The sequence below is a fragment of the Manis javanica genome, chromosome 6 (genome assembly GCF_040802235.1).
Source record: "Manis javanica isolate MJ-LG chromosome 6, MJ_LKY, whole genome shotgun sequence".
Taxonomy (NCBI): domain Eukaryota; kingdom Metazoa; phylum Chordata; class Mammalia; order Pholidota; family Manidae; genus Manis; species Manis javanica.
In genome coordinates, this window is record NC_133161.1 from 70,842,757 (window position 1) to 70,865,899 (window position 23,143).

The 23,143-nt window shown below is 37.1% G+C and overlaps 1 pseudogene; it reads left to right on the forward strand.

Annotated features, from left to right (window-relative positions):
- The first annotated feature begins 297 nt into the window (after positions 1 to 297).
- Positions 298 to 23,142, forward strand: LOC108392455 (calaxin-like; annotated as a pseudogene).
- The last annotated feature ends 1 nt before the right edge of the window (position 23,143 follows it).

The following is a 23,143-nucleotide window of genomic DNA, read 5'->3' on the forward strand; positions in this document are numbered from 1 at the left end:
TAAATCATTTTCACTTTACATTTTTATATAATCAAGTAATGAAATATAATTTGATGTACAATTTTGCCTGTTACAGAGGGTGTGCTAATTATAGTGGTATATGCACAAAACATTTTGGCATGACAAGAGCCTGAATAAATAGCTATTTTGCTTAAAAATAGCTCTGTTCTTATCAGCTCCCTTTGAGTCCCAAGTTACAAAGACTAAGAAACACCATTAGATGTTTAGTAGCTGGTGGATAAGACAGGTCCCCAAGTTTTTAACTGTAAAAAGAACAAATTTCTTGGTGAGTTCCCTTAAATTTTGTGCTTAAAGCTTCATACTCAAAAGATAGTTACCTACCCTTGAGTACACAGCAAGTTGAGGGACATTTTGTATTCAAAAGAAAGTTTCTCAGAATTGTTCATGAAAATGCTAAAAGATAAGTTTATCAGACTATTTGTTAATCAGTTTTGCTATGAATGTAAAAGTGTACCTTTGCAGACTGGTCCAGTATATGATGATTATGTCTCAGTAGAAGCAACTTTTCATTTTATTAGATTTGGGGGTGAAGGTCATGTAGCAAAAAACTTGTATCCTTTCCAGAGCGCCTTGACTGTCTGGGAAAAATCTTTTTCACTGTTTCTCTGATAGTAAGTAGCCTTAACAGTCTAGGAAGAAAATTTGACCACGCGATGTTGTATGCAAGTTAATAGCATCTATCTCCTCCTTCCTCCCTCCACCAAACCACCCTTTTTCTTGAATAGCCTTATACTAATTTTATTAACACAAGGTATGAATTATTTGGATAATGATCCCAAAGTAACTAACAAAATTGATGAGTGTTTGAATAGAAAATTTTAACTTCTGCCAGTACTTTTCTCTCTCTGATTGTTTTGGATTCATTTCATTGCCCTCAGTATATTTGGGTGTTTTAAATACCATAAGAGTGCTCTGAATTTCATCCAGAGTACAGGTTCACATTCCTTCAGTCAAGATGTGTTAAAAGCATATTGGCTTATTTTCTTTCATTTCATGGAGAATAGGCATTATAACCTCAGAGAAACTGAGAAGAGCTATTCTTCAGATTTAAGTAACAGGCTTCATTTATACTTTAAAAAACACTGGTTTTCAATTTAAAATCTATGAACACTCCTCTGAAGATACTTCCTCAAGAGAAATTTGGAGAAAGCTTTTTTTTCCCCAGTTTTATTTGCCTTATTTAAATAAAATTTGTTTTTATATTAAAAATTTAGTAAGAATATAGTGTCCTAAATTCAAAAGACCATTTTAGTGTGTTCTCTTGCCTTAACAACAATGAAGGTCCACAGACACACTAGAAGATTTGTTCTCTGTGCCAAAATTTCGTAATAGATGAGTTAGAACAGATGCCATTTTGGCCAGCTTTATCATCATCACATCATGTTTTCCTACCAGTCAATCAGAAACATTAGTGGTAAAAGTGGGATTTTCCATTTCTCTGGTTAACTCCCAGATTGAAGCTTCTGTTTGGATTTCATGAGAAGGTGCTGCATTAGAAATTTCAGAGGAGGTGATAACTTTTGAAGGAGCTGTTTATAGTCTAGGACATTATTTTAATTTAGTTATTATATGTTCAAATAGAGGAGTATTTTCAATTGTAGAATTTGTGCTGAGGAAATATGAATGATAGTAAGTAATATCAGGTATCACTTTAAATGGTGTTTAGCCCCACAGAAAAAGTAATGTTGGAATTGCTGTTGTACTTCAGATAAGAATAACATTAATGAAATCACTGCATTGTAGTGAGTGGTAACCACCATCGTTGCATATTTTTCTAACTACTTGAGAATCTTCTGCATCTGGTTGCTGGAATATTGCTGTGGTCGCATTCTGTGTTGGGTATGGAGTAGTGAACTGTGGAATCGGCACCCCAGGGCGCCTAAGGTTTGGAGCTAGGCCATCTGAGAAGTCGGCCATGTGTTAAAGCTACACTTGACATGGACCGGAAGGCTCAGGAAACTGGTGGACACCAGCAGTAGTAGTGTCAAGAGCTGTAAGTACTAACCAGACATCCAACACTGCCTGTGCAGACATTGGTAGCCATAATTGGACATTAATGAGTGCTTTATAACCCCAAAAATAGAGTTCTTCTATTTCCTATCTAACATTTGACCATTAAAAATAACCAGTAGCAAGTAAACCATTATCCCTGCACTTAATACCAAAAACACTTTAATCATCAGGTGTCCTAAAATACATTTGCGTATTTGGGAAGAATAGCTTGAGAATTTACATGATGACTTAAATGCTAAAGGATCATCTGCCAAGCAAGAACTAATTTCATTATAGTCTGAAATTGAATAAGATTTCAAAATATAAAGGTTGACTTTGACCAGTTCCCTGAATTTATTGGCACAAAACTCTGAGGAAGATGTTTGCTCTATTTCAGTGGATTGATAGAAATATACATGAACTTCAGATGTTGAAGAAATGGCATGGTGCCTTGCGTTGTATTTATTAAAACAAATCATCTTAACAGATTCTGAGGGATTCCTTATTGTGACAGACCTTAGAAAGTAATCTTGTGATTTTGTTTCTCAGGCACAACCAAAAATAATGCTAACTGGTAATTCTGAGAATTTGTTTTTAGACTTTGAAAAAGTTGCTTTCATTTCAGCCACTTCTCTAGCCTCATGATGGGACACCTCCATTTTCCATTGTGTGACCTTGATAAGACAGGTACCACCTTGTCTAAGAACCTCACTGTGGACCTAATTCACTGTTCTTACTCCAGTTCGATTTTAAATCATCTAAACTCCTCAAGCTCTTCTAGGGACTGTTTTCCAGTCCTGCTGTCATACAACCCTTAAAATCCATCGAACAGATTTAGCCAATGTTGAATGTAATGAGAAAAAGCATGTCATTTGCTGCTATCTTAACAGCCTGAGTTCTGTAACATTCAAAAGGAAATTTTGCCTACTTTAAAAGTGAAATTCCTCTTCCTGTCCTAATGAAATTATTTTTAGCAGTGTCTACTACCCAAATGTGTGTGTAACACGTTAATTTGCTATTTGAAAACAATTCTCTGTAATAGTCTGTAGATAGGAATATGTGGTCAGACCCATATCCCATATAGTCTTCTACAAAGAAGATAAAACAATTGTCAGAAAAGAAGGAATTGCATTCCTTTTCTTTTCCAGAACTTTTGACACTTATTAATCCTTGATTACTTTATACACTCAGATTACTAATATCTGATGTTTAATGAGCTCTTCATTGGTGAGACACTGGTTTACCTTCATCTTTAATTCTTAGAACAAACCCAATGAGATGTTATTTTCCATGTTTTCAGGGGATGAAACTAAGTCTCGGATAAATTGTCTAAAGTTATACAGTGCACTTTCTGATGGAGGAGGAGCTAGAGCCCAGGTGGTCTGAGGCAGTGCCTGCCCTCAGATTATCTTAATTTCTCAAGATAATCCTATTGATCAGCATTATAGACCCTCATGGTAGTGTTGTATAGTGCTGTTCCAGAGTATGTGCAAAATGAAAATTTGTCAAATTCAGCTCAGTGTTTGTGTTCTTCCAGTTGAGACCAGGATAGACACTGGTCTCATCATTGGAATTTGGTTCTTAATGGGCACCAATGGGGAGGAATGACTAGCCCTGCCTTGGTTTTCAACAAAGGATTGTCTTATCATTTCTCTTGTCATTCAAAGTTCTAATTGTCCCATGGCAGAAAGTTGAAATGGTTTTTCCTGAGCTTTCCTCTCTAGCTTCTTAGGGGAAGAGAATTTGTTAGACCCTTCTGTGCCAAGTGGCATCTTCCAGTCCAAACCGCTACCACTGCGTGACTTTTCTCAGATGCTCAGCTGGTTACCTACAGTTACCTCACAAAGGAGATTGATTTTTTTCATATGACTGTCTTATATTTTAGAACTAGTGTGACTCCTACCTATTGGTCTTCGTACTGCTCTCTATACAGCTGCATTATCAAATATGGTGACCAGTAGCTACATGTAGTTATCAGAATGTAAATTAAAATTAAGTAGAATTATGCAGTAGAGGGGGTGAGGTTTTGATAATATAGGTAACTGTTGAGCCACTGTGCTGTGTATTTGAAACCAACATAAGATTGTATACCAATAATACTTCAATTTTAAAAAATGTAAGTAGAATTTAAAATTCAGTTTTGGTCACAGTAGCCACTTAGGGCTCCATTACCACAAGTGGGTTGTGGCTACCAAATTGGACAAGATACAGAACATTTGCTTCTCGAAAAGTTCTGTTAGTGCTGCTCTGAGTTACACAAATAGGTAGTTTCCTTTTCCAAATAATAGTCCTTCTATCAAGTGGGAGAAGCAGGTAATTACCTCAGAGTATAATAAATGGCTTCATTGGTGTGCAATTGTGTGTTCTCAAAACGCTTAATTTAATGCTCTGCTAACATTTTTTGAGCAAGGAACCTGCATTTTCATCTGGCATTGGACCCACAAATTCTGTAGAAAATCCTGACTGTATCTTTTATTCATAGTATGGTAGGAGTATCTCCATCATCAGAATCACCAAAAGGTTTGTATTTAAAATACAGGTCTCTGGATACCACTCTACGCATACTAAAAAATCTCAAAATGTGACCAAGCACCCAGATTGTTCACTCTGTGTGTTAGGCACAGTAAGATTTGAGGATTCCTGATTAAAGTTACCTTTTCCAGGTGAAACCAGTTCTGTCTAACTAATGTCAGTCCCAGCTTGACTGGTATTAAGCTGGGAATTCTTTTTCACATGTATTGTCATTTACCCATACTTTTTCTGCTTACATGGAGAATCTTTTTTCCCCCAAATGTGGGAAACTCGACTGCATAATTTGTGGTAGTGGGGGACTGTATTCGCGCTTTCCCCTGAAAAAAAGGAAAAAAAAGTTAACAAACTTTTAAGACTAAGGAAAAATTTTAAAGCTTCCTAGTTTCTTGTCTTAGCACAGGTCAAGAGTTAAATTCTACAAGCTCCCCCACTTCAGATGTTAATCGTAAGGCCAGGTTGTTACCTATGCTTTTGACTGGCTATATACCAGAGGTTCCCGTTATTCCCTTGGGTTCATTTCATTGGCTACAGTTCACAGAACTCAGGAAAAAACAGTTGATTACTAGATTACCGATTTATTATAAAAGCATATAATCAGAACAACCAAATGGGAGATACGCATAGGGCAAGTATGTAGAAAGGGTGGGGAGCTTCTGTGCTTTCCCTGATACACGGGCTCATCCCGGAAGCTCCCTCAGCTCTCTCCACTTGGGTGTTTTGGAGACTTCATCGTGTAGGCACCAGAGACCTTTAACTCAGCTTCTTTCCCCTCTGGAGGTTGGGAGTAGAACTGAAAAAGCCTTTTCATCATGGCTTCTGATCAAGGTTTTAATCGTGGTTCGGTCTTTCTGGTGACCAACCTCCATCCGAGAGCCATCAACAATCACCTCATTAGGACACATGAGGTTCTAATCTGTTATCATTCCTTTCACCCAGGAATCCCAAGAGTTTGAGAAGTTCTGTGCCGGGAACAAGGGGCAGAGAACAATATTTTTTTCCCTATTATCTTAGGGGTAACACACAATGATCCTAACAAGTAATGTCAGACAAGGAAGTGTTGAAAAGCAAAAGAACGGGAATAAGTGAAAGATAACAGGAGCCCACTTGAAAATCCCCAATACCCAAAGCTTGCGCTGTTTGAGCAACAAAATGAATAACATAATATTGGTATAAGATAAATAAACGATTCCAAACTGACATACTTGAATAAATAAATGGAAAAAAACTTCCTTACAGAACAAGTCCAAAAAGTAACCCTTTCCTAGTAAGTGAGCTTACTTCCCTTTTTTTTTTTTTTTTTGAGATACTGGCTCCTAAAGCATAGATTGTGGAAAGGGAAAATAATAACTTTAGTTGAGAAATGAATAAGACTATCGATAGACTCTATATCTAACCAAATGGTCAGGATTATCAGCCATGACACCTCATGTTAATATCATGTAACCCGTGATATATGATGAGTATATGTATTTCCGGTGTTCTTCCCCCAACCACTGCCACAGTCTAATCATGAGAAAAGCATTTGACAAACCTAAATCGGACAATCTGCAAGATAAAAATGGTCAAGGGCAAGAAAAGCAAGGAAAGATTGAAAATTATTCATAGAGTGAAGGAGACATGACAACTAAATGCATTCTGGATTGGATTCTGGAATGAAAAAGTGGGAAAGTGATAAAATTTGTAGTTTAATGAATAAATGTGCCAAGACTAGTGTATTAGTTTTGACAATCATGTAAGATGTTAGCATTAGGGAGAAAGAAGAGTTTGTGGGAACTCTACTACCATTACATCTTACGTAAATCTAAAATTACTCCAAACTAAAAAGTTTAGGGACATAAGCCAGTCTTTAACATCTCAACATCATACTACTTATCCACAATTTCTTAAGTATTTACAGTTGTTCCTTGACCACATGTGCAAGGTTCTTAGACATAATAAACATTAATTACATAGATAAAACTCAAGAAAAAGTTACTACCGGCTGGAGATTGCATCTCAAATCCTTGGTTCCTTCATTAGATGACTTGTCAATATTTGACTCAAAGTAGCTCCTGACTCTTAAAACCTCTCTCGTTGGGGATCCATTTTCACAGCACTGTTAGTGCTAACATTTCTGCTCAGATGATAATTCTTCATCAGAGCTGAACAGGACTACTTTCAAGCAAGCATCAATATACTGCAGCTCCATAAAGTGAGTCCACACTGAGCTTCCGTTTTCTCCATTTACTTAAAAAAGGGGAGGAGCTTTACAAGTTTTAGTCCTCAGAGCAACTGCATCCTGTTGTTTGACCTAGTATTGAAAGTCACCTCGCCTCTTTCGCACTTCAGTCTGTGTTGAAATGGTCACAAAAATCCCTCTAGTTTGAAGTGAAGAAGATAGCACACCCATTTCTCTAAGGAAGGAGTATCAAAAGTCCCATTATAAGAAGAGCATATGGGATGGGATGTGTTATAACTGGGAAAACAGTACCTGTCACTTCTGGATTCACCATTCATAAGGTAGTTTAAAGAATCTATTGCCAACGTAATCTTAAATGCAAATCTAATCCCATTAATTTGCCAGTCAAAATTTCTCAGCTACTACTGTAAAGTCAGACACACCAAACCACCTGCAGCTCTCGGAACATGCCTGCATGCCTTCAAGCTGCCTCTTGGCAAATGCTTAATCCTTCTGCAGGCCTTGACTCAGGTTATACCTCCTTGGGACCCTTCTCAATCTCTTACTGCCTTCCCCCAGCTGATTATTCCTTCCTTTGAGTCACCGCCAAATACCATCAATCATAGTGCTTGTAATACTTTATTGCACTTTATCTCTTGACCAAAGTGTAAACTATGAGGGCAGGGACCACACTGTATTCATTGCCTGGGTCACTGGAGGTCCTTAGTAAATGCTTACTGAGTGGATAAAAATGACCTTTATGTCATATTTCAGGGCTTATAGTTATGGAGTGAAGCCAGAGAATCTAAGTTTATAAAATAGTGTAAGATGCTTTTGTAATTGCTTATTCTTTTTTTTTAATAAGGTATCATTGATACACACTCTTATGAAGGTTCCACAAGAAAAGCAGTGTGGTTATTACATTCACCCTTATTATCGAGTCTCCCCCCTCCCATTGCAGTCACGGTCCATCAGTGTAGTAAGATACCACAGAGTCCCTATTTGTCTTCTCTGAGCTATACTGTCTTCCCCATGACCCCACACACACCATGTGCACCAATCATGAAGTCCCACAATTCCCCCCCTCCCCTTTGGTAACCACTAGTCCCTTCTTAGAGTCTGTGAGTCTGCTGCTATTTCATTCCTTCAGTTTTGCTTCATTGTTATACTCCACAAATGAGGAAAATCATTTGGTATTTGTCTTCCTCTGCCTGACTTATTTCACTGAGCATAATACCCTCTAGCTCCATCCGTGTTGCAAATGGTAGGATTTGTTTCTTTCTTGTGGCTGAATAGTATTCCATTGTGTATATGTACCACATCTTCTTTATCCATTCATCTACTGATGGACACTTAGGTTGCTTCCATATCTTGGCTATTGTAAATAGTGCTGCAATAAGCATAGGGGTGCCTATGTCTTTTTGAATCTGAGAACTTGTATTCTTTGGGTAAATTCCTAGCAGTGGGATTCCCAGGTCAAATGGTATTTCTATTTTAATTTTTTTGAGGAACCTCCATATTGCTTTCCACAATGGTTGAACTAGCTTACATTCCCACCAGCAGTGTAGGAGGGTTCCCCTTTCTCCGCATCCTCACCAGATTTGTGGTTCTTAGTCTTTTTGATGCTGGCCATCCTGACTGGTGTGAGGTGATATCTCATTGTAGGTTTTATTTGCATTTCTCTGATGATTAGCGATGTGGAGCATCTTTTCATGTGCCTGTTGGCCATCTGAATTTCTTCTTTGGAAAGAAATAAAACCTCATTATTTTTTTTTTGAGATACTGGCTCCTAAAGCATAGATTGTGGAAAGGGAAAATAATAACTTTAGTTGAGAAATGAATAAGTCTTTTCAGATCCTCCACCCATTTTTTAATAGGGTTATTTGCTTTTTTGGGTGTTAAGACATGTGAATTCTTTATATATTTTGGATGTTAACCCCTTGTCAAATATGTCATTTACAAATATATTCTCCCATACTGTAGGATGCCTTTTTGTTCTGCTGATGGTGTCCTTTGCTGTACAGAAGCTTTTTAGTTTGATGTAGTCCCTTTTGTTCATTTTTTACTTTGTTTCCCTTGCCTGAGGAGATGCGTTCAGGTAAAAGTTGCTCATGTTTATATTCGAGATTGTATTTACTTGTTCTTTAAGTGTATGAGCCATTACCCTGAGAATCAAGTCATTCTGACCACAGTAGAAACCCATATGTTGTGAACTGCATATTTGCTATGTGTTGCTATTAATTTCAGATGATTTAATTTGAAATAATCTAAAAGACAGCATCTAATACAAATATTTGTTTCCCCCACTTTCCCCACAAAGAAGGATGGGAGGAGGATGGGGGAAAGAAAAGGAACCAGCTTTCCCTCCTAACTCTTCTAGTTCTCTCAGGTAATCTCTGATTCATACAATTAGACTTTTAGGAACTGAAGGAATCTCAGAGATCATTGAAAACAATACCCAATGTTTATAGGTGAGAACTCTGAGGAAAGCAAAATGACTTGACTAAATTAAGCTATTTAGGATAAGAAATGGAAGTAGAACCCAGACACTTAGATTAGTACCCCAAACGCACTAAATCTAATCCTTTAGTTCTCAGTCCTAGTGGCACACTAGATCTAATCACCTGTGTACTTCTTTTTAAAAATACACTTTTACTACCTCTGGAGTGAGATCCAGGTGTGTATTTTTAAATTTCAAATTGATAAAGAGTCACCAAATCCTGCGGATTGTTCTGCGATGTCAGGCTCCTTCCCTGCTTTCTGACCTCATTTCCATCTCCCCAGCCAAGCCCTATTGGTCCAGGCCTGGCTCCTATGCTTCCGGTTTTCCCCCTCAATACAAGTTTGCCATGTGAAATTTTCCTAAAGCACTTCTCAACGTTTAGTGCATAGATGAGTCAACCAAGCTCATGTGTAAGAGCTAACTCCTGGGTCTACTGTTTGCAATTCTTAGTAGGTCTGGGGCAAAGCCTGGGAATCTGCATATTTAACATGCAATGGAGAGGAGGTTGTTTCTCATGCAAGTGGTCTAAGGATGACATCATGAGAAACACTACTCCAGTATAATATCTATTAATCCTCCTACAAAGCATTCAGGCCCTATGCCATCAGCCCATCCTCTTCCGTCTTGCTTTTCATTTTCACTTCATCCCAACTTGCCGTGCTCCCAGTAAAGCATGTTCAACCTCAACCCCAACTCTACCTTCTTCCTGTATTCTTGTTCCCTTTCCCAGGAATTCTCCACTACTTTACCATGCCTTCCTATATTAATACAATGCATACATCAAGGCCTAGTTCACTGTCTGCTTCTATGAAAACTCCTCTTTCCTACATTGATTTCTCTTTCTTCATGTCTATAAATGGTGTTATTTTACATAATTTATCACCTACACAACATCCTATGAAACTTCTGAGTGAAGCCCATCTTAATTGTGTAAGTTCTTAAGTAACAAGTCCATATCATATCTTTTTAAAACACTAAAACATCTAGTATTCCAGGAACAAAATAGCTGCTTAGTAAAATATTTTTAATTGGGTTGGAGAACTCAATGATTAAATCTAAGTTGTGTTTATTTGTTTTTGCATTCAAAAAGAGTGAAGTAGAGTGTCTCATAAGGTTTTTTCACAGCTTGGTGGAAAGTGCCAATGTAAGATGCAGTAATTGGATTAGATCATAACGTGTTTCGAGCAATCCTACACAGCATATTTAGAAGGACTGATGATAGGCTGATGAAAGGGGTAAGAAGTCATAAGAGACTGAAGTGGGCCAAGCTAAGATGGCATAAATATATTTATATATATTAATATATGGCAATAAAATATATGCAAGTATATATTTTAAATGGAAAATATTATAAGTATATTCAACTTTCATCAAAAACTGAATATTTTAATGCCAAGCTAGAAAGACAAAATTCTAGTAATGCTGCAGATATAAAGCAGTAGTTGATTTGATTGTGAAGATAGTTTTTAATATAAACTCATTCAGAATTTCCTATTTTATAACTACCACTTTGAGAGAAAACCATTAATGAACTAAGTAACCTAGCAAAATTGTTTTTTAAAAGGTGAGCATATGACTTTTAATCATGATGTCTTTGGATTCATATGCTATAGACATGTAAATTATTAAGTCACTTCTTTTCCCTTATAAAAATGAAGAATAACAGTGCAAAAAATAGTACTCGTTATACTGGTAAAATTAAAAGATCATATGTTTAAAATAGGAAATTATTTAATGTGACCCAGTTTCACTAACAGATTTTGTGTTTATTGATTAGTTTTGACATTTCTATACACCCTTGAAGCCATACCATAGTAAAAATAATTAACATATTCATCAGCCTGAAAGAGTTGATAATATTTTCTATGCAATAGTACAAAGATTTCATTGGTATTTTTTTGAAAATGTGTTATTCAGTAATTTATCTTTAGGTATTCTACAAATTCTTCAGAACAGGATTTTGCCACTCTTTTTTAGAATAAAAATAATCACATTGATTAGCTCCACTGTTGATCATCTTGGTTCATCTCAAGTTAATCATTGATCAGGGAGGAGAATGATTATTTTCTTTCTGTAAAAGTCTCGGGGACACATTTACTGTTACTTTGACTCTTTCAAGGAAGAGTATGCCAAAACCTTTTCTTACCCTCAATTTGATAGGAAAGATTTTTATCTGTTCATGCATACATACATACTCTTGAATTATCAAATAACTGTAAATTACAGTACACTTACGTGTTCTTTTTCTTTCAGTATTTTTTGCATTTGACAAAGAATGATAACTGCATCAATGCACAAGAATGGGTTAAAGGACTAACAGTGTTTCTTCGAGGGACTTGAAGAAAAACTGAAATGTAAGACTTCTATATGTGATTAGTAATGTATATTGTCAACTTTTATTTAGTGAATGCTTAATTTTTCTTTATTGAAGTATTGTTGATATCCAATCTCATATTGGTTTCAAGCATACAACAGAGTGGTTCAACAGTTACCCATATTATTAAATCCTCACCTCCTCTACTGAGGTTATTCTCTGTTAACATAGAAAGATGTTACACCATCGCTGACTACATTCTCCATGCTGTGATATACTATCATCCACATGATCAACTTATGATTGAAAATTTTTGTGGTCCTTTATTCCCCTCACCTACCCCTAACCCTCCCGCGTGGTAATCACCAGTCACTTTTCAGTGTCTGTGAGTCTACTGCTATTTTGTTCATTTTGTTTTGTTTTTAGATAACACGAATTTGTGAAATCGTGTGGTATTTGTCTTTCTCTGCCTGCTTATTTCACTTAGCATAATGCCCTCTAGATCCATCCATGTAGTTGCAAAGAACAGGATTTCTTTTTTTTAGTGGCTGATATAATAATAAAAATTTTAATGGCTGAATAATATTGTGTATATGCACCACCTCTACTTTATCCATTTATCTATTGATGGACACTTTGGTTGCTTCCATATCTTGGCTACTGCACATAATGTGGCAATAAACACAGGACTGCATATATCTTTTCGAATCAAGGATTTTGTTTTCCTAGGAATTTTAAATTCCTAGAAGTGGAATTTTACTGGGTCAAATAGTGTTTCTATTTTTAGTTTTTTGAGGAACCTCCAAACTGCTTTCCACAGTGGCTGCACCAATTTTCATTCCCACCAGCAGTGTAGGAGGGTTCTGTTTTCTCCACATGCTTGCCAACACTTGTTATTTCTTGTCTTTTGGACGGTGGCCATTCTCACTGTTGTGAGGTGATATCTTATTTGCATTTCCCTGATGATTAGTGATGTGGGAGCATCTTTTCATGTGCCTGTTGGCCATTTGTATTTCTCCTTTGGAGAAATGTCTGTTCAAGTCCTCTGCCCAATTTTTTTCTTTTGATAACTTTTTTTTATTAAGGTATTATTGATATACACTCTTATGAAGGTTTCACATGAAAAAACAATGTGGTTACTACATTCACCCATGTTATCGTGTCCTCCCCATACCCATTGCAATCACTGCCCATCAGTGTAGTAAAATGCCACAGAGTCACTATTTGCCTTCTCTGTGCTACACTGTCTTCTCCATGATCCCCCCCAACACCATGTGTGCCAATCATAATGCCCCTGAATCCTCTTCCCCTCCCTCCATACCCGCTCTCCTCCACCTTTCCCCTTTCGTAGCCCCTAGTTCCTTCTTAGAGTCTATGAGTCTGTTGCTGTTTTGTTCCTTCAGATTTACTTTGTTATTATACTCCACAAATGAGGGAAATCGTTTGGATTTGTCTTTCTTCACCTGTCCTCTGCCCATTTTTTAATTGGGTTATTTGTTTTTTGGGTGTTCAGGCATGTGAATTCTTTATATAATTTCAGATTTAACCCCTTATCTGATGAGTCCTTTACAAATATATGCCTAAATATTTTTTAAAAATATAAAATCAGTGTTCTCTATAGCAACCTAGAAAAAAATAGATTATGACAGTTTGAAAAAACAAATAGATGAACTAGGTGGCCTATTTCATAGTAGAGATCCTAATCCCAGAGTTCCCAAACACTTCTTTGGCTGGTTCTGTAATGCCCAAGAGTCACCAGGATGGGTCTTTAGCTTACGGCGCAGGCTAAAGAACAGCAACTAGGTCAGGGCTTGGTCAGCTCTGACTTGCTGGCAAGGCTAAGGTTTCTGAGGCTGTCTCTGGGCTCAGCAGGAAATTGGCCTTTATATGGAGCAGTGCGGAGGTCACATAAAGGGTGTTCTTGAGTTTTCATCAAAGAAAATATGAGGGATTGACACAAAATGAGATAAAACAAACGTTAACCACCAGATATCAATGCTCTAGTATTAGGATTAGTGGAAATGACTGGAGAGAGGGAAGGAGGTTGAGGACAATGAAAGGCCAAAGGGCGTATTGGAAAGGGAACTTCCTCCAGAAAAGGAATGTTAGGAATTCCAAAGACAACATCTCCTAATTTATAATTTGCCTAGAAACGGCCCTGGCCTCACCTCACCTGTAACCATTGGTGTGATGTATATTTTCTGTATTTTATACCTCTGGTACCAGCATTTGGGGTGAGGAGCCCTGGATAGAGAATATGAACAACTTTAAGTATCAGTTTTCAAAGGAACAAATTGTTTAAAGTGTCAAATTGTTTAAGCAAATACTGTAGAGTTCTTGGTACACAGGCAAATTTTTATCCCTTCTTTGTCTTCCACTTGAATTTGGATTTGGGATGTTCAAAAGAAGATCCCTGAATTAAACACATGTATTTAAAATGATAGTAACATTTTTAAAAAGCCACCAACTTCCTCTGACATTTATGGCTTCTTCGTTCCTTTGTTTTGTCGTTTTTACTTTTTCCTTTTTTTATTTTTTAAAATTGAGGTATCATTGACATACAGTATGTGGTTTCTTTCTCTTCTGCAGTCTAATTCATCATTGGATAACATTTAATTGCATTAAATGTTGCACCATTCTTATACACAAGTCTCACTGAAAAGGGAAAAGCTGTCTCCTGGGTGTAGGTTCTTGTGCATCCCTATTACAGGGTGAAAGTGGTTTCAACACTGACTGTAGCTGTGCATGACTGTATAACATCACACTATCACCAAAGTATTCTTCCTGTAATTCTAAAAATGTTCATATACATTTTGAGATATGTGAATTTGGGGAAAATATTACTTCTGGTAGGGTTGTGTTGCACACTCATATGTATGTTCATAGATAGGAGAAGCTAAAAAAGACACAGCTCATCTGATGCTCTGGAGTTTCATGCCTGGTTCCAGGTATTTTGCTAAAACATTTAACTAGATTACAGACTCCACAAGGGCTCCTTTACTGCTCTACCCCCAGGACCTGAGCAGCGTCATTTGAGGGATGAGTGAGTGACTTGTGGTAGTGCTTATAGCGAGATGGAAGTCCCTCGCCAGCAACAGATTGGTCACTTTACACAGTGCAGATGGGCAAGCCCAGGAAATGACAGACTCACTACCCAAATACATTGAAAAATGTTCTTTGTAGGTGACATAGTGAAGTGTGTGCTCAGTTTTTATACTCTGAGAATTATAATTTTGAGAAATGCACACACACACTTTATGTATATATGTATAGTATGATCAAAGGTTTAAAAAAAGTATTTCCTTTATTGTAGTTTCCTAACTTTTTTTTGAGGTCTATAAAATTCTTGTCTTTGTGTTTTACTTAAGACCTGAGAAGTCATTTTACTAAAGGGGATGTCCAGTTCTGAGACACATAATACACATAAAACTAATAGCCATAATAAAATGTGATTCCTTAGGAATCTATGTATTTTTTAAATCCCATATTGAAGTGAGGAGGAAGCTCTTTTGGTAGGTTCAGAAGACACTTTCACAGAATAAATAGCATTTCAGTTGGTTCATGTAAATCTTAAGCAGAAAGAAACTAGAAAGAGACTGCATAGCAGCAACAGTATAAAGGCATAGATGATTAATTGAGCATGTTGAGTTGGAAGAATTGAATACTGAAACATGGGGCTAACAGGGTAAATTGAATACATACCATAACGTTTATGAATGCCATGCTATCAGCACTGAATCTTTCAATTAGCAAAAGGGATCAAATACCCTCTAGGAAAAAATTTTGTGAATCAACTCAAACAATGAAACATTGGAGGCAATGGGGTTTCTTAGGAGATTGTTGAAATTATCTAGGAAATAGCAGTAGGGACAGAGAAGAGGAAAAGGATATTAATAATTATAAGTTAGAATTGATGATAGCTCTTTAAATACAGAAGCTATTATTTACTTATAGTTTCAAGTATAATTTCAAAGCCTTATACTTGAATGATTTCATTATACTGGTTGATTTCAAAGCACTCCAGAAACAAGAGGCTATATTCTATCAAGCATGAGGATATTGCCACTGCATATTAAAAAAGTAAAACTATTAGCATCAGCTTTGACATCACCAACTAAGGTAATGTAGTTATTAAAACATACTTCATAAATGCCAAGACAGAAAGCAGAATCTTAGGTATGTAAATTTATAATGAGCCACTTTTAAAAATAAGGCTAGAAACAAGATATGGAAGCAACCTAAGTGTCCATGAGTAGATGAATGGATAAAAAAGATGTGGTACATATACACAATGGAATACTATTCAGCCATAAGAAAGAAACAAATCCTACCATTTGCAACAACATGGATGGAGCTAGAGGGTATTATGCTCAGTGAAATAAGCCAGGTGGAGAAAGACAAGTACCAAATGATTTCACTCACATGTGGAGTATAAGAACAAAGAAAAACTGAAGGATGAAGCAGAAGCACAGAACCCAAGAATGGACTAACAGTTACTAAAGGGAAAGGGACTGGGGAGGATGGGAGGGAAGGGAGGGATAAGGGCGGGGAAAAAGAAAGGGAGTATTATGATTAGCATGTGTAATGTGGGGGGGGGGGCACGGGGAGGGCTGTACAACACAGAGAAGACAAGTAGTGATTTTACAACATCTTAGTATGTTGATGGACAGTGACTGTAATGGGGTTTGTGGGGGGTATGGGTGAAGGGGGGACCCTAGTAAACATAATGTTCTTCATGTAATTGTAGATTAATATAACAACAACAACAAAAAAAAAACTTCAACAGAAACACCAGTGGGATGCCCTTAGGCAGCATGGTGTCCCCCCCACACACACACAAAAAAAATAAGGCTAGAAACAAGATATAGAAGCAACCTAATGTCCATCAGTAGATGAATGGATAAAGAAGATGTGGTACATACGCACAATGGCTGAAATACTATTCAGCCATAAGAGAGAAACAAATCCTCCCATTTGCAGCAACATGGATGGAGCTGGAGGATATTATGCTCAGTGAAATAAGCCAGGGGGAGAAAGACAAATGCCATACGATTTCCCTCATTTATGGAGTATAAAAACGAAGAAAAACTGAAGGAACAAAACGGCAGCAGACTCAGAGACTCCAAGAAGGGACTAGTGGTTACCAAAGGGGAGGGGTATGGGAGGGAGGGAGAAGGGGATTGAGGGGTATTATGTTTGGTACACATGGTGTGGAGGATCACGGGGAGAACAATGTAGCACAGAGAAGGCACATGGTGGATCTGTGGCATCTTGCTGCACTGATGGACAGTGACTGCATTGGGGTATGGGTGGGGACTTGATAATATGGGTAACCACATTGTTTTTTCATGTGAAACCTTCACAAGAGTGTATATAAATCATACCTTAATAAAAATTATAAAATAAGGCTAGAAAATAAAGTACCTAAAGGATTGATTTCCCAATGTGGATTGAGGACCGGTTTCAACTGGCTACACTGGTTTTATCTGGGGAGCATTTTAAGATAAGATTCTGGGGGTCTGTCCCCTGAGCTGCTGCCACCAGGGAATCTGCACCCTTACTTTATGCTATAACACTGAAAAGTTATGTTTTTTGATGTTTATTTATAAGGATTCATATCAACTCTGTTCCTTACAAAAATAATTCTCATATCCAATCCATAGTTGTCTCTCCTCCAGACTAGATACACATGAACAGAATCTTTGTTAACCACTTCTTTTTTTATCCAATTATTTTATATTTTTTAATCAATAAAATTTTCCCCGATTTTATTGAGAAATAATTGACATACTTCACTGTATAAATTTAAGGCAGACAGCATGATGGTTTGATTTACATATATTGTTAATTGAGTACCCCAATAGGTTCAGCTAACATTCATCTTCTCCAATAGATACAATAAAAAGAAAGGAAGAAAAGAACGGAAACAAAACTTTTTCCTCCTGATGAGAACTCTTACTGGAATTTACTCTCTTAGCGAACTTCCCTGTACATCATACTTCAGGGTTAGCTGTAGTCATCATGTTGTACGTTACATATCAAGTACTTACTTAGCTTATCATTGAAGGTTTTGACCACCTTCAATTCTCCCTCACCTTCCTCCTGCCTCTGGTAACCACAAATCTGATCTCCTTTTCTATGAGTTCATTTTTTTTTAAATTCCATATATAAGTGAGATCATGCAGTATTTGTCTTTGACTTATTTCACTTAGCATAATGCTTTCAAGGTCCACCTATGCTATCATAAATTGTAGGTTTTCCTCATTTTTTCTGGCTGAAAATATTTAATTGTATATAATGCACCACAACTTCTTTACCCATTCATCTATGAGTGGACACTTCAGTTGTTACTGTCTTGGATACTGTAAAGCTGCAGTGAACATGGGAGTGCAGATACCTTCTGAGTTAGTGTTTTTGCTACCTTTGGACATATTCTCAAAAGTAGAATCGATAGATCATATGCCAGTTCTATTTTTAACTTTTTAAGGATCCTCCGTACTGTTTTTCATAGTGGCTGTCTGAATTTACAATCCCACCAACAGTGCACAGAGGCACTTTTCTCCACATCCAGGCCAGCATTGGTTATTTCTTCATTCTGATTACGACCATTCTAACAGACATGAGGTGATATCTCATCATGATTTTAATTTTCTTTTCGACTAGATGTTGAACATCTTTTCATGTTCCTGTTGGCCTTTCATATATCATCTTTGGACAGATGTCTATTCCTTTGCCTACTTTTAAATTGGGTTGTTTTTTTGCTGTTGACTTATAAGAATTCTTTATATGTTTTTGGGTATTAACCCCTTATCAAATATATGGTTTGCAAATAATTTTTCCCATTCCCTACGTTGTCTTTTCTCTTTGTTGATGGTTTCTCTTGCTGTGCAGAAGCTTTTTAGCTTGATGTAATCTTATTTTTTATTTTGTTGCTTGTGCTTTAGATGTCAGGATATAAAAAAAATCATTACCAACACTGATGTCAAGGAGCTTTCTCCCCATATTTTCTTTGAGGAGTTTTGTGGTTTTGGGTTTCATAACATTTTTAACCCTCAGTTTCAAATTCCAGAAATTAATAAAAATCTTTCTTTTCACATCCCAAGGGGTAATCTCATGGAAAGAAATATAATAAATGGTTATTTTTAAATTTTTCTATCATATAGACCAAAAATTATAGTTTGTATAAATTGTTGTTTTAAAAATTATATATTGAAATAGCTAAGGAGAAGACCAAGATATTTTAACTCTTCTTTCTCAACTCTTTAAACTTCTTATGCTTTGACAGTCTGTTTTGAAGTTTATTACTTGAATGGTAATGGCTGTATTTCTCCAGAGGAAATATTTGACATGTTGAAGAATAGTCTACACCAATTGTCATCTGAAGAAGAAACTGATGAAGGAGTAAAAGAGTTAGTAGATTAACTCTGAAGAAAATGGTAAGAATGAAAAATTGTAGTTAATTACATATAATCAAGGGGATGTTGGGTAAAACAAAAATGAAGAAATGATTTGTTTGCCCTCACTGTAAATGTAACCTTTATGAGGGCAGCGTTTTTGTTTGCTCTCTGCTATCCATTGCTTAGAACAGTACCTGGCTGTTAGTGTGTGCTCAATAAATATTTATGGCATGGCTGGGTGATTAAATGAACCACTATGCAAATGAATGTTATATCATTTTAAAATATTTTACTACAAGTAAAACCTCATTAATTGGGGGCAGGGGAGAAATTTAGTTCATATAAAATTGGATGCTACTCTGGGGCATGTGGTGGGGACTTGATAATCCTCTAATCTATCTGAACGCTCATTTTAATAACATAATACAAAGTCCCTTATAGAGAACTGACTATGTACCTACCAGGCCCTTCACAGACCTTGATACATGAATTCATTTCACCCTCAAAACAACCCTGTGAAGTAGGAATTATTATCTGTTTTGTAGGTGAGAAAGCTGAAGTAAAAAGTTTCACTCAAGGTCACACTAGAAAATGGGGTTCAGAATCCATCTTTCAATGAAACAAATTATACCTGCTTATTAAGGACATAGTGATTTCTTTCCCTTTCTTACTATGACCCTGAACTGGATCCCAGTAAAGGCTTGTAACTATAAGGCAGCCCAGGTCCAGCTAACCTTTATTACACTGGAGCTCAGGAAAGACAGATGGTGGGGGCTGTCGAGTCTGATTCAGCTAACAGAGACTCCAGTCTTCTATTAGAAGTACTCCGGCTAGCTGCAGGGAGGGCTGAGGGAAGACTTCTTGAGAGAGTTTCCCAGTACCAAACCCACCCCCTTCTTTTTTGAAAGAAAATGTTATGAAGTAAACCTTTTTATGACAATTATTCAAACCTTTCTCTAGATTAGACTTGCAGCAACTGATTTGGTTATGTCCAGAAGTGAAAATACAAGGACCCATCAAATCAAATCTAAGTTCATTTAAGCACTTACAGGCATTAATAATCTAAACATGCTCCCTCATTATAATCTCGTCATTCCTGTCATGAATGCTTCACTCCACGCAAGTCTGCCTTGCTGACTTACACTTCCATGTAATGTCATAATTCAGGTTGGGCCATCCTTCTGCATTTCTTCCCCACCTATCTCCATGCCAACCATCCTCAGAGGCCTAGGAGTAGTCTGCAAGCTTCTTCTCATGACTCTAGGTCTTCTTGAACTGTTGCTGTTCTAACTCCCAGAACCTTGCTCCTTAACTGAGCAACTTCATTTTTATCCTATCTCCATGATGGGTTCCCAAGTTAGAGATCTTATGAGGAACAACTTCTACTAAAAATTAAGCTTGAGAATCCTTGCCTTATGGTACTTATTTTATCACAAAATTAGTGATACCTCTAGTGTTTTATTTCCCCAATTATGTATGTAAATCTTTTAGGGACAGGCCTACATTTTACTTATCTAAGGTGACTCGGGTGTCTTAGTCTGCTTAACAGAATACCATAGACTGGAGGGCTTAAACAACAGGAATTCATTTCTCACAATTCTGGACACTGGCAAGTCCAAGATCAAGGTGCCAGTCAATTCACTTCCCTGTTGAGAGGGCTCCTTTCCTGGCTTGCAGACAGGCACCTTCTCAGTGTGTCCTCACATGGCAGAGAGGGAGCTCTGGTCTCTCTCTATTTACAAGGACATTAATTACATTATAGGGGTCCTAGCTTCATGACCTAATTACCTCTGAAAGGCCCCACCTCCAGATAGCATCTCACTGGGGGCTATGGATTTACATGAATTTATGGGGTGGGGGAGGACACAACATTCAGTCCATAATATCAGATATGACTAAATTAGTAGGAATAAAGTTAATAAAATAAGTACCTCTTGATTTATGTAAGCAGTGCCTATAGAAGTATGAAGTTACATACAGCCTTATTTGGTAAAACCTTTTATTCTAGACATTTTCCATGCAAAATTCAAAACTATCATTTATCAAGAAGCCATCTTCCTGTCTAGGATTATGATAACGATGGCAAGATATCTTTTGCAGACTTTGAAAAAGCAGCAGAAGAGGAGAGACTTGGTGGTGGTGTTTGGACCATGTTTACCAGAAGCAAAGGTAGTGTCAACAGCCCAAAGTAGTTGAGGAAAAATTTTAAAGGATCAGAAAGTAATACTTGCTAAATGTTCACCTCTGTAGGACTTCAGCCCACTGCTGAAGTTCAGGTACCCATGAAGGGCTCAGCCCCTTCCGAGTATTTTAGGACCCAAGACAGTAGAGACTATTTAAGTAATTATATTCAATAAGCTTTTTGAGCTTGTAACCTTAGATGTATGTACACAATTCCTGATTTCCTGTATGTTAATATTTTCCCAATGAAAACCAGGTATATTGGCTTACTTAAGGGGTAGAAGAGTGAATAAAGAGTGGATTCAACAAGTACCCACTATAAACTGCTAGAAAGCTTAACATCTTTCAACTCAAATGTTGTCAATTTTTTAAAAGTTTGGATACATATATAATACTTGATGGTATTTAATGTCTGCTCATGAAGGCTTTTCATGTATGAATTTGACAAGTTTTCTGAGCTGGAAGAGCCAGCCTAATAATTGATTTCACTCATTAACATTTCTTTTCTTTCTTTAATCAACTGTGCTTTGCAAACATACAATATAGGAAGAATCTTATCTGAAGTAATTTAGTTGACTATGAACAAACTTGCATAATATTACGCTATCTCAGCTCTTTTCTCTAACTTGCCCCACTGTAGCTTATTCCCACACTGTAATTCTGTCTAGAAATATAAGGTAAAAAGCAATGTGTGAAAAGGCCAGACTTCTTGTTTTGGGACTGATAGGTGCCATTACAGAATAATGGACTGGATTGGAGTAACTACTCAAGTTTGGCTGGAACACCAACAGTTCTTCAGCTTCTCCTAAGTTCATCTGTAGCCCAGCTATCTACAGCCTTGCTACTCTGTAGTCTGTACACCAGGGACAATTGGTATCATCTAGGAAATTGTGAGAAAGGCAGTCTCAGACTCCACCCTAAGCCAACTGAATCAGAATATTTTCTTCTTGCCACAACAAACTCTGAACATACCAGTTAAGAAGATTCATGTTATGACCTACTGATTCAACCTTGCCAGGATGGCTGTCAGTGGTGGTCTTTAACTATAGTCAAATGTGGTGTTTGCTGTCGGGGATGGGGAGGAGCGCTGGCCTCCAGACACAGGACAGATGAGAACCTATTCAAGAGCACAGAACCCATTTAGCAGCTCCTCCCTTCAGGAAAAGAGAATTTTTTTTCAGTTGTAAAATACACTTAAAACTTAACATCTTAACTAATTTTAAGTGCACAGTTCAGTGGCATCACACACACTCACAGTTAGGCAGCCAGTCTCCAGAGCTCTTTTCATCTTGCAAAACTGAAACTCTGTGCTCATTAAACAGCTCCCCATTCCCGCCACCTGCCAGCCCCTGGCCACCACCATCAGAATCTGCATTTTATTAAGACCCTGAGGTAGAGATTCATAGAACCTTGGTCTGAGAAGCCTGATCCAGACAGTAGCTTGCTCATTCCAGTTCTAGGCTCAGCTCTCTACTGTACCTTTTACCTGAAAATTCAGAAAAAAAAAAAATCTAATTACAAGGAAGTAGGTCCAGACCCCTTGTACACAGCTTCTTTTAATATCATCCACTTAGAGCCATCCTAGCAAGTTTGAATCAGTAGGTCATAACTGAAGATGAACCTTCTTAATTAATAGGTTCAAATTTAATCCATTAAGCAAGAGGCCCTTAAGGATAGGGAGAAGAAAACAGACACTATTGGGTATGGACATTCTCAAGTTATTTTTATCAGTAAAAACATGAGAATAGACTGGACATACTTGGATTTCCAAATATGTGGTCCACTGATAATACAAATGTGGGTGTGCCAAAAGTAGTGGTAGAAATCTAGAATTTACAAATATTGATTTGTTTCTGCATAGATCAAGTGAATTCTTCCTAGAGGTAAACTAAAGCATGTATGCTTATTTCAGATTGTTCTAACAGCTTATCTTTTTTACTTTACAGAACTGTCTTGATTTTGAAGCCATGGCATTCAGGCACATCCTGAATTCTAGTTTTTGAGTATGAATCACTTAATGTTTGTATTAAAATCAGAAACAGATC